Source organism: Ceratotherium simum, chromosome 27 (assembly GCF_057802395.1).
Source record: "Ceratotherium simum simum isolate JZ-2026a chromosome 27, ASM5780239v1, whole genome shotgun sequence".
In the NCBI taxonomy this organism is placed as follows: Eukaryota; Metazoa; Chordata; class Mammalia; order Perissodactyla; family Rhinocerotidae; genus Ceratotherium; species Ceratotherium simum.
The window spans coordinates 16,342,378-16,351,784 of record NC_141926.1 but is presented as its reverse complement, the minus strand read 5'-3'; positions in this window follow the sequence as shown (position 1 = coordinate 16,351,784).

The window sequence follows — 9,407 nt, the reverse complement described above, 5'->3', positions numbered from 1 at the left end:
AGCTTACACAACTTTTTTCTCTGAGGAAAGTTCACTATAACAAGTAACCTTGTTGGGAATCATCCCAATCACCCTAGAGTTTTAAGAAATGACTACTCTGAATATTGAGGTATTATTTCAGTAAAGGTTTTGGGCATGTTTCTTACTAAAACTATTTAGAAAAGTAAAAACTACCCAACATTCCTCTACTTTGCACTGCCCATCCTTCTCAGTTTCCTCAGAGCTCAGAAAAGGTCAAACAGAAGTCACTGGGCAAAAAGAAGAACCAAAGGACTCAAGTCTTTTGAAAGCCAGCTGAACAGTCATCGGTGACGGTGACCACCTCATCCCAGTTGGCCCAGGACTTTCCCTGGCTTAGCACGGAAAGTCCCAAATGCCAGGAACCCTCTCAGGCCCTGGAAAACTGGAATGGTTGGCCACTCTGGGACACTAAAGATTTAAAATAAAAACAAACGAGTTTCAACATAACTATCACAGAGTTGTGAGCACAATATTGTACTTTATTTTTCTACTTTCAGTGAAAACCGCAAAAGATAGTTAAAATTCAACAATATCAAAAAGTACCAAATGTTATTTCAATAGTATCAAATGAACAGAAGAGGTATTTTGTGAAAAGAAAAATAGAAATTGCCGTACCCTTCTCCGCTTTCTCAATATTGTGAGAATAGCCTGTTTGAGAGAAAGAGGAGGAAAAAAAGCAGAAAAATAGACATTACCTTCATTATTCACTAGACCTTTGAGCTCTAAAATGGAGGTAAATGAGGAAAATATTAGATTTTATTTTTATTTAATTTTCCTAAACCTGAAAAATATAAACTAACATGTAATATACAGATTAATACTAAGGTCTTCAAAGGGTCAGTAAGTCAGAGAATGTATGCTCTCCAGAAGAAAGAAGGGTTGAAAGTGGTTCCTTCAGCTGTTAGTTTATTTTTTAGAATTTTGAGACACACGATCAGTTACATGCTACAGGAAGTCATCTTTACGTTAATTTATAAAATAAGACCTTTGAATATAGAATGTATAATGTTTTGCATGTGAGATGGAGTGCATTAATCAGCTTTTGTGGTGTAACAAACCACTTCAAAACACAGTGGCTTAAAACAGCAACCTGTATTCTTTCTCATGACTCAGTGGGTAAGCTGAGTGGTTCTGATATAAGCTGACTGGTTTGGGGTTGGATGGTCTATGATGCCTCCAGTCACAAGCTGACAGGCTGCGGGGTGGAGAGGCTCAGCTGGGATAATCCATCTCTTTTCCACATGATCTCTCATCCTCCAACAGACCAGTCTAGGTTTCTACACTGGGTGATTAATGAAGAGCAAAGAGCAGAATGAGAGAGGAAGCTCATTGCACGAGCTCTTTTCAAGTCTTTGCTTGCATCATCTTTGCTAATGTCCCATTGGCCACAGCAAGTCACGTGGCCAAGCCCAGATTCAAAGGCTGGAGAAAAATACTTCACTTGATGAGACAATCTGTAAAATTACATTGCAGGAATGGGCAGAATTTATGGCTACTTTGCAAGCAATCACAGGGGTGGAACTATTAAACCATTAAAAAATTTTGTAACCCAGAAGTTCCTGGCTTAATTTCTGCCCAAGTAAAAGATGGCATGCATAACAGAAACGATACAAATCTGCTGACTTTTTCTGTAAAGATAGATGGCAGTTAGAATTATGTAGCATGTAGTTTTGACAAATAAACACACTTAATCTGTCCCTTCAAAGTAAATATGACATTTTAACAATAAGAAATTATTTGTTTTTCAAAAGAAACTTGTGGTATGTAAAAAGCCTTTTGAAACAGTTGTTTGAAAATATTTCCAATGTGAGATTATTTTATTCCAAAAATGGATATTGACATTGCGTTAGAAAATCCAAGACATACCCACCACTTATAACTGTGCTTCCAAAATTGAGGTATATTTACTTGTGAATATGCTAGGAAGAATGGATTAACACAAGATAAATATGCCACAGACTTTTGGATTATCAATTGTACTCAAAGATTAGTGATAAAAATATTATTTTATATTGAAACAAAATGGTTATATATATATTTTTTTGTGAGGAAGACCAGCCCTGAGCTAACATCCGATGCCAATCTTCCTCTTTTTTTTTTTTTTTTTTTGCTGAGGAAGATTGGCCCTGGGCTAACATCTGTGCCCATCGTCCTTTACTTTATATGGGATGCTGCCACAGCATGGTTTCACAGGTGGTGCATCGGTGCACGCCTGGGATCCGAACCTGTGAACCCCGGGCCGCCGAAGTGGAACATGCACATTTAACCGCTGCACCACTGGGCCTGCCCCCAAAATGGTTATATTTTGGAGTAAGGGGCAATTTTTTTTTTTTTTTGCTGAGGAAGCTTTGCCCTGAGTTAACATCTGTTGCTAATCTTCCTCTTTATTTGCTTGAGGAAGATTCATCCTGAGCTAACATCTGTGCCAGTCTTTCTCTATTTTGTATGTGGGTCACTGCCATTATATGGCTGATGAGTGGCATAGGTCCATGCCCAGGATCCGAACCCACAAACCCTGCACCGCTGAAGCAGAGCACGCTGAACTTAACCACTATGCCACGGGGCTGGCCCCAGGGGTAAAAATTTTTAAAAAATTTAAAATGAAATATGAAACTTCAAATGAATTTTGAAGTTTGTACCATACCCCCAGCCTTGATGAGGAGGGGTGGGAAGGAGATGTAAGGGGGACAGAGTATGTCTTCATGTTCCTGTAGCATCAGGGGTACATTCACAGAACAGTTTGTTTCAGGTTTACTTTCACCCTGTTAGGAACTATCATAATACTTACCTCATATCTTCAAATTGCTTCCTATTTGTTTTAGATATGATTTTTCTTCTCATTTAGATTGTATTCTCCTCCAGGACACAGTTATATTTTTTATTTACTTTTTGGAATAGTACCAAAATCAAAGTCGTTTTTAATTTAAAAAAAAAAAAGGAAAAGGCTTGAAAATCTGTTGAGTGTTTTATGTGTTGCTAAGGGAAGGCTAAATAGGTGCAATCATTGTGGAAAATAGATTGACATTATCTCTTAAAGCTGAATATTCATATACCAGGCAACCTGGCAATTCTAATCCTTTACTCTTACTTACTTACTCAATCCTTTACTCTTAGGAATACATCCAAGAGAAATGCTTGCCCACGTATGATGGGCAACATAAGAATGCCCATGTAAGAATGTTCATAGCAGTACTGTTCACAATAGCAAAAACCTAGAAAGAACCCGGATGTCCATCAATGGGAGAGGGGATTAAAGAACTGTTGTGTAATTACACAATAGAATATTACACAGCATTCTTAACTAATAAAGTACTACAACACCCACAACTGGATAAATCTTACAATGTCAAGCGAAAAATATCAAGCGCCAAGAGATTATATACAGTGTGCTGCCCTTTTTTTATAAAGGTAAAAACATAAAAGTATATATGTTTTAGAAATACATACAGATAAAAATTAAAAAAAACAAAAATGTTTGTTGAGTTGAATTTAACATGATTTTCTAAACTGGCAATTTCCTTATGTAGTATTTTATAAGCATTAGATTTCAAGTAAAAGGTTCATAGTAGCCAGCCTCCAAGATGGACTCTAATGATCCTGAACTCCTCATATTCACGCTCTTGTAGTCCCCTTCAACTTTGATTAGGATGGAGTTGTGTAACCCACAGGATATTGTGAAATAACCATGTGTGACTTCTGAGGCTAAATCATAAAAACAATGTGGCTTCCTCCTTGCTCTCTTTGACGGCTGACTTTTGGGGGAAGCACGCCACTATGTCATGAGGATACTCAAGCAGCCCATGGAGAAGCCCAGAAGAGGAGCATGTGAAGCCTCTCACCACCAAACAGCAGTAGGCGAGGGAGTCATCTTGGAAAGGATCCTCAGCCCCATCCAAGCCTTTAGGTGACTATGGCCCTGGACAACATCTGGACCACAACCTCATGAGAGATCCTAAGACAGATCACCCAGCTAACTGCTCCCAAGTTCGTGACCTATGGAAACTATGAGATAATACATGTTTACTGTTATTTTGAGCTGCTATGATTCCAGTAATTTGTTGTACAACAATAGATCCCTAATACAAAGTCAACTGGTTATTGTTCTTTTAAAGCCATGCTTCCAGTGATTATTTATTTTTTCAAACCAAGCACCTTGATGTTGACATATTAATAATAAGTTGTTTCAAAATAACTCTTGCTCTGTCATGTTTCGCTGTTTATCTGATATAAACATTGCTCAAATATCTCAACATGACAATGAGTTTGCAGTTTCAGTATGCCAGATAATGGAAATGAAAGTGTTTAGATTAAACATCTAACTGTAACACAAGTAGCTTTCCTTTAGGGATATTAAAACTTTTACGAAAAAGAAACAGAAGATTTAAACATAGTTGAGTTAGAATGACTACAGCAAACTATTGAATTTATATTTTTAGTAAATACTCCTAAAGATTTTTCTAATTCTCATTTTTTCAAATTAAGTTAAAACCTCTAAATTATCCATGGCTCTGTCTTACCAGAAGCCTTGGTTTCTAGAAATTATTTGTATAATGAATAACAGCTGCCATTTTTTGAGCACTTACCAGGGGTGAAGACTGTTCTCAGCCCTTTATATTCATTCCCTCATTCAATTAGAATTAGAAGAGCTAGACCCACAAAATGGAAGGCACTCACCAATAAGAGGTGTTATCCAGAAAGTAGAACTGAAAAAGGAGAAATATAAAATAACATTATTTATGTTTTCCTTATTTTTGATGGTTCTTTGAGAGCATTCATACTGCTTCATAAAAATTTATTTTTTGAATTTTATATTTCATTTTTCTTAATTGAAACACTTGAAAACATTTTGTTATTTAGTTGCAAGTCCATTAAATTTAAGATATATTTCGCTTTAATAAGAAGTAATTTGTAGTTATAATTTTTAAAAATTATTTTTATAATGTTAATAATTTTTAATATACAGTGAAAGCTTAAGGTTTTTTTTTTTTTGGCATAGTAGATAGTATATCTGCAGTTTGGTAATTAATGCTAGGCTAGTAAGTGAAAAACTTTATCATGAAAATAAAAGAATCATAAAAGATGAATCTACCTCCTAAAACTTCAAGTACTATTTTATCCTTCCTATTTATTTATATCTTTCTTAATTGAATGCTTCCATTTTTTAAAAAGATATAACTCTACGATGAATGTCCTAATTTGTTAACAGTCATTATATAATTTCTAAAGACTGAGATTGTTAACATAACTTTAACAAAAATCAGGAATGAAAATTTATATTTAAATAACAGTTTCCAGCTGTCTGTCACTCCTTTAACACTTTCCTTTTGTGTGGTGTTAAATTTTCATTATTCTCTTCAATTCTTCCTTATTGAGTTTAAAGTAATGACAAATAACAAATTTTAAATGTGACTTAATTACAAGCATATATTAAGTTTTCCCTACTGACTGTCCCATAATTATTTTTAAATTCTATTTTTCATGTTGGATATTCTCAGAAGCATGTAGCACAGAGCCATTCATTCTTCCTGGCAAGGCTGGGGAAAGTTCCAATCAGGAGATGATTTTTGAGCTGAGTCTTGAAAGTAAGTAATCAGCAAAGAAGAGGTAAAGGATGGCGTTGGGTATGATGCCAGTGAGGGTGAGATAATAGCAGATAGAAAAGCACAGAGGTAATTTCTCTATACTAGCAACAGAAAAACAGAAAGTAAAATTTAAAAACAATACCATTTATAATACCATCAACTATCATATTATACTAAGAATAAATTTAACAAAATGTGTGTAAGACAATTGATTTTTGTATATTAACCTTGTGTTCTGTGACCTTACTAAATTCATTTATTAATTCCAGTAAGTTTAAAAATTTTTTCTTACAATTTTCTACATAAAAAGCATATCAACTGTTCATATGAAGTTTTGCTTCTATCCATTTTTTATTCCTTTTATTTATTTTTCTTGCCTTATTGAACTGGTTATTACCTTTAGTACATTGTAAACTACAAAAACACTGCAGAGAAAAAGAAAAATACAACTAAATAAATATGAAATATATCATGTTCATGCATTGGAAGATTCAAGACTATTAAGATATCAGTTCTCCCCCCAAGTGATTTTATAGACTTAACACTATTCCAAATAAAATCTCAATAAGCTTTTTAAAAAACTTTTAGATTCTAAAATTTTTATGGACTGCAAAGGACCCAGAATAGCCAACACATTCTGAAAAAGAAGAGAAATATTGGAGAATTTACACACCTGATTTCAAGATATACTTTAAAGCTACTGTAATTGAGATAATATATCAGTGTAAGGATGGATCAATAGATCCAAAGAAAAGAATAGCCCAGAAATTGTTCCATAGTTTCATGGTAATCAATTTTTGAGAAAATGTCAAACTAAATCAATGGGGAAAAAACAATTTCAACAAATAGTGTGAAACATCTGGATATCTATATGGGGGGAAAAATTAATCCTGACCTCTACCTCATGCTATCATGAGAAGGTAGGATTCTTTGGAAAAGACAATAACGCTGGGAAAAATAGAAGGCAGCAGGAAAAGAGGAAGACCAAATATGAGATGAATTGACTCCACAAAGGAAGCCATAGCCATGAGTGTACACAAGTTGAATAGGGCTGTTGAGGACAAGACATTGTGGGCATCACTCAATTATAGGGTTGTCAGGAGTCAGAATCAACTTGACAGCATGTAACAACAACAAAACTCAACAACCATTTTGGAAAATTGTTGGGTAGTACCTACTCATGCTGCACATCTGCATATCCTTTGACCTAGCAATCTCACTTCTAGTTTATGTACAAATGTGTACATAAATTCACCAGAAAACATTTACAAGTATGTTCATGGTAACTTTATTCATAGTAGCCCCACACTGGAAACAACCCACATGTCTACCAACAATCAAAAGGATACATACATTGTGGTACATTCATACACAGCAATGAAATGTGCATACGACTGCTACTCCTAAAAACAGGGATGAATTTTACAAAAATAATGTAGAGCTAAAGAAGCCAGAAACAAGACTGTATACTGTATAATTCCACTTATATGAAGTTCAAAAAACAGGCAAAACTAATTTTCAGTATTAGGTTTCAGAATAGTGGTTATCTTTTGGGGAAACAAGCAATTATTGAGAGGTGATACCAGGGAGTCATCTAGGGTAATGGAAAAATTCTATATATTGATCTAGATGATAGTTAAACAGGTGTATTCACTTTGTTAAAATTTTTAAGCTGTACACTTATGATTTGTGCATTTTTCTGTATGAATGCTTTATTTCAATAAAAAGTTTATATTAAATTAAAATAAATGATGAAGGCCTGAAGTAGTGGGACTAGAGAGAAAGGTAGAAAAGTCCTTCATATTAAGGACATTTCAGAGGTAAAATCCACAGGATTTGGTGATTGGTTTTGAGGAAGCCAAAGGAATCATAGCTGAGAACAGGAGAGCCTTAAAGAAGGCAGTTGATACCATTAATGGAGATTGAAAAATAAACAATGAAGGAGTTTGAGGGAGGAATGGGGTGATGTGGGTAGTAAGATAATAAGACGGAAGTACTGGGAAGAAACTTTAAGACCGTGAATATGCCTAGGGGTAACTGAAAGTAAAGATCTGAAGCTTAGAAAAAGGCTAGGGATAGAGGTATTGTTCTCATGATCATATGAGGTTAGTTTTGCCATCATTATCACATGAGGTATTTAGGTCATCTTTTCCAGTGGATTTCAGCTTGACTTTATTCTACACTTTGGTATGATATGTAAACTTCATCTCTTTCACTCTTCCAGTTGCTTCTTCCTTCTGTATAACCTCAACTGTTTTTGAATTAACTGGATGGAGTTTTCCTACTTTACCTGACTTCCTGCAATAAGAGCTCTTAATTCCTCCTTTTGAATGTGGATTTAGGCATCATCTCCTTATCTTGGCAACTTTTATGGTTGTACAATCAGTCCATTCTAAATTTGTTTGCATTGTAGAGTAAGATGCCTTTTCTGTGCCTGAGATTTGTTGAGTTTCTTGGATGTATATGTTTATGGTTTTCACCAAATTTGGAAAAATTTTCAGCTGTTATATCTTTAAATATTTTTTCTGTCCCTTCTCTTCTTTTGGGAACTCCAATTACATGTATGTTAGGTTGCTGAGGTTGTCCTACAGTTAACTGATATTTTCTTCTTTTTTTTTTTCCAGTTGTTTATCCTATTTCATTTTGGATAGTTTCTACTGCTGTGTCTTCAGATTAACTAATCCTTTCTTCTACAGTGTCCAATCTGATGTTAATCCCAACCAACTGATGGAATTTTCATTTAAGACGTATTTTTTTTCTATAAGTTGGATTTGGGTCTTTTTAATATATCCCATCTATCTACTTCAAATGTTTAATCTTTCCTCTACCTTCTTGGACATATGGAATATGGTTACAAGAACAGTTTTAACGTCCTTGTCTACTAATTCTATCATTTGTATACCTATCATTTCTTGATTTGTTTCTATTGATTGGTTTTTCTCTTCATTGTGGACTGTCACATTTTCCTGCTTCTTGGTATACCTGGTAATATTTGATTGGATGCTATACATTGTGAATTTTGCCTTGTTGGGGTGCTGGATATTTTTGTATTCTTATAAATATCCTTGAGTTTTATTGGGATGAAAACAGTCTGATTCTTTCAAGGCTTGCTTTTAAGCTTTGTTAAGTGAGACTGGAGCAGCTTTTAGTTTAGGACTAATTTTGCCCCACTACTGAGGCAATAACTTTCTGAGTATTCTACCCAATGCCCCATGAATTAAGAGGTTTTCCACTCTGTCTTGTAGAAACCTGAGCTATTCTCAGCCTTGCATGAGCTCCAGTATTTGCTTCCTCTGCCTCTTTTGGGTGGTTCCCTCTCCACTCTCCAGTATTTTCCTCACAGGCAAGCACTGACCATTACTAAACTGAGAACTTGAGGGGGACTCCCTGCAGATTGCTGGAGTTCTCTCTCTGTGTGGCTCCCTTTCTTCCATATTCTGCTCTATGAATTCCAGCTGCCTTGGTTTCCTCTAGGCTACCAGCTCCAGGTCCGTCTCATCAACTCAGGTTGACCACCAGGCTCCACCTAGGTTCCCTCTGTCCAGGCAGTAGTCTGAGGTACTCATAGGACTCATCTTGTGTGTTTCCCCCCTCTCAGGGAGCATTGTTCTATGTTGTTAGAATCCAATGTTTAAAACCATTGTTTCATATTGTTTTCTGATTTTTTGGGTTGTTGCTGGTAAATCTTGGCCCTGTTACTCCATCTTGGTCATAAGCAGAAGTCCAGATGTCTTCTTCTGCCAACACTTTTTTTCCTTTCTGCTTTCTTTTAAAAGAGTGCAGAGAGTAACTTTTCTCATTGGC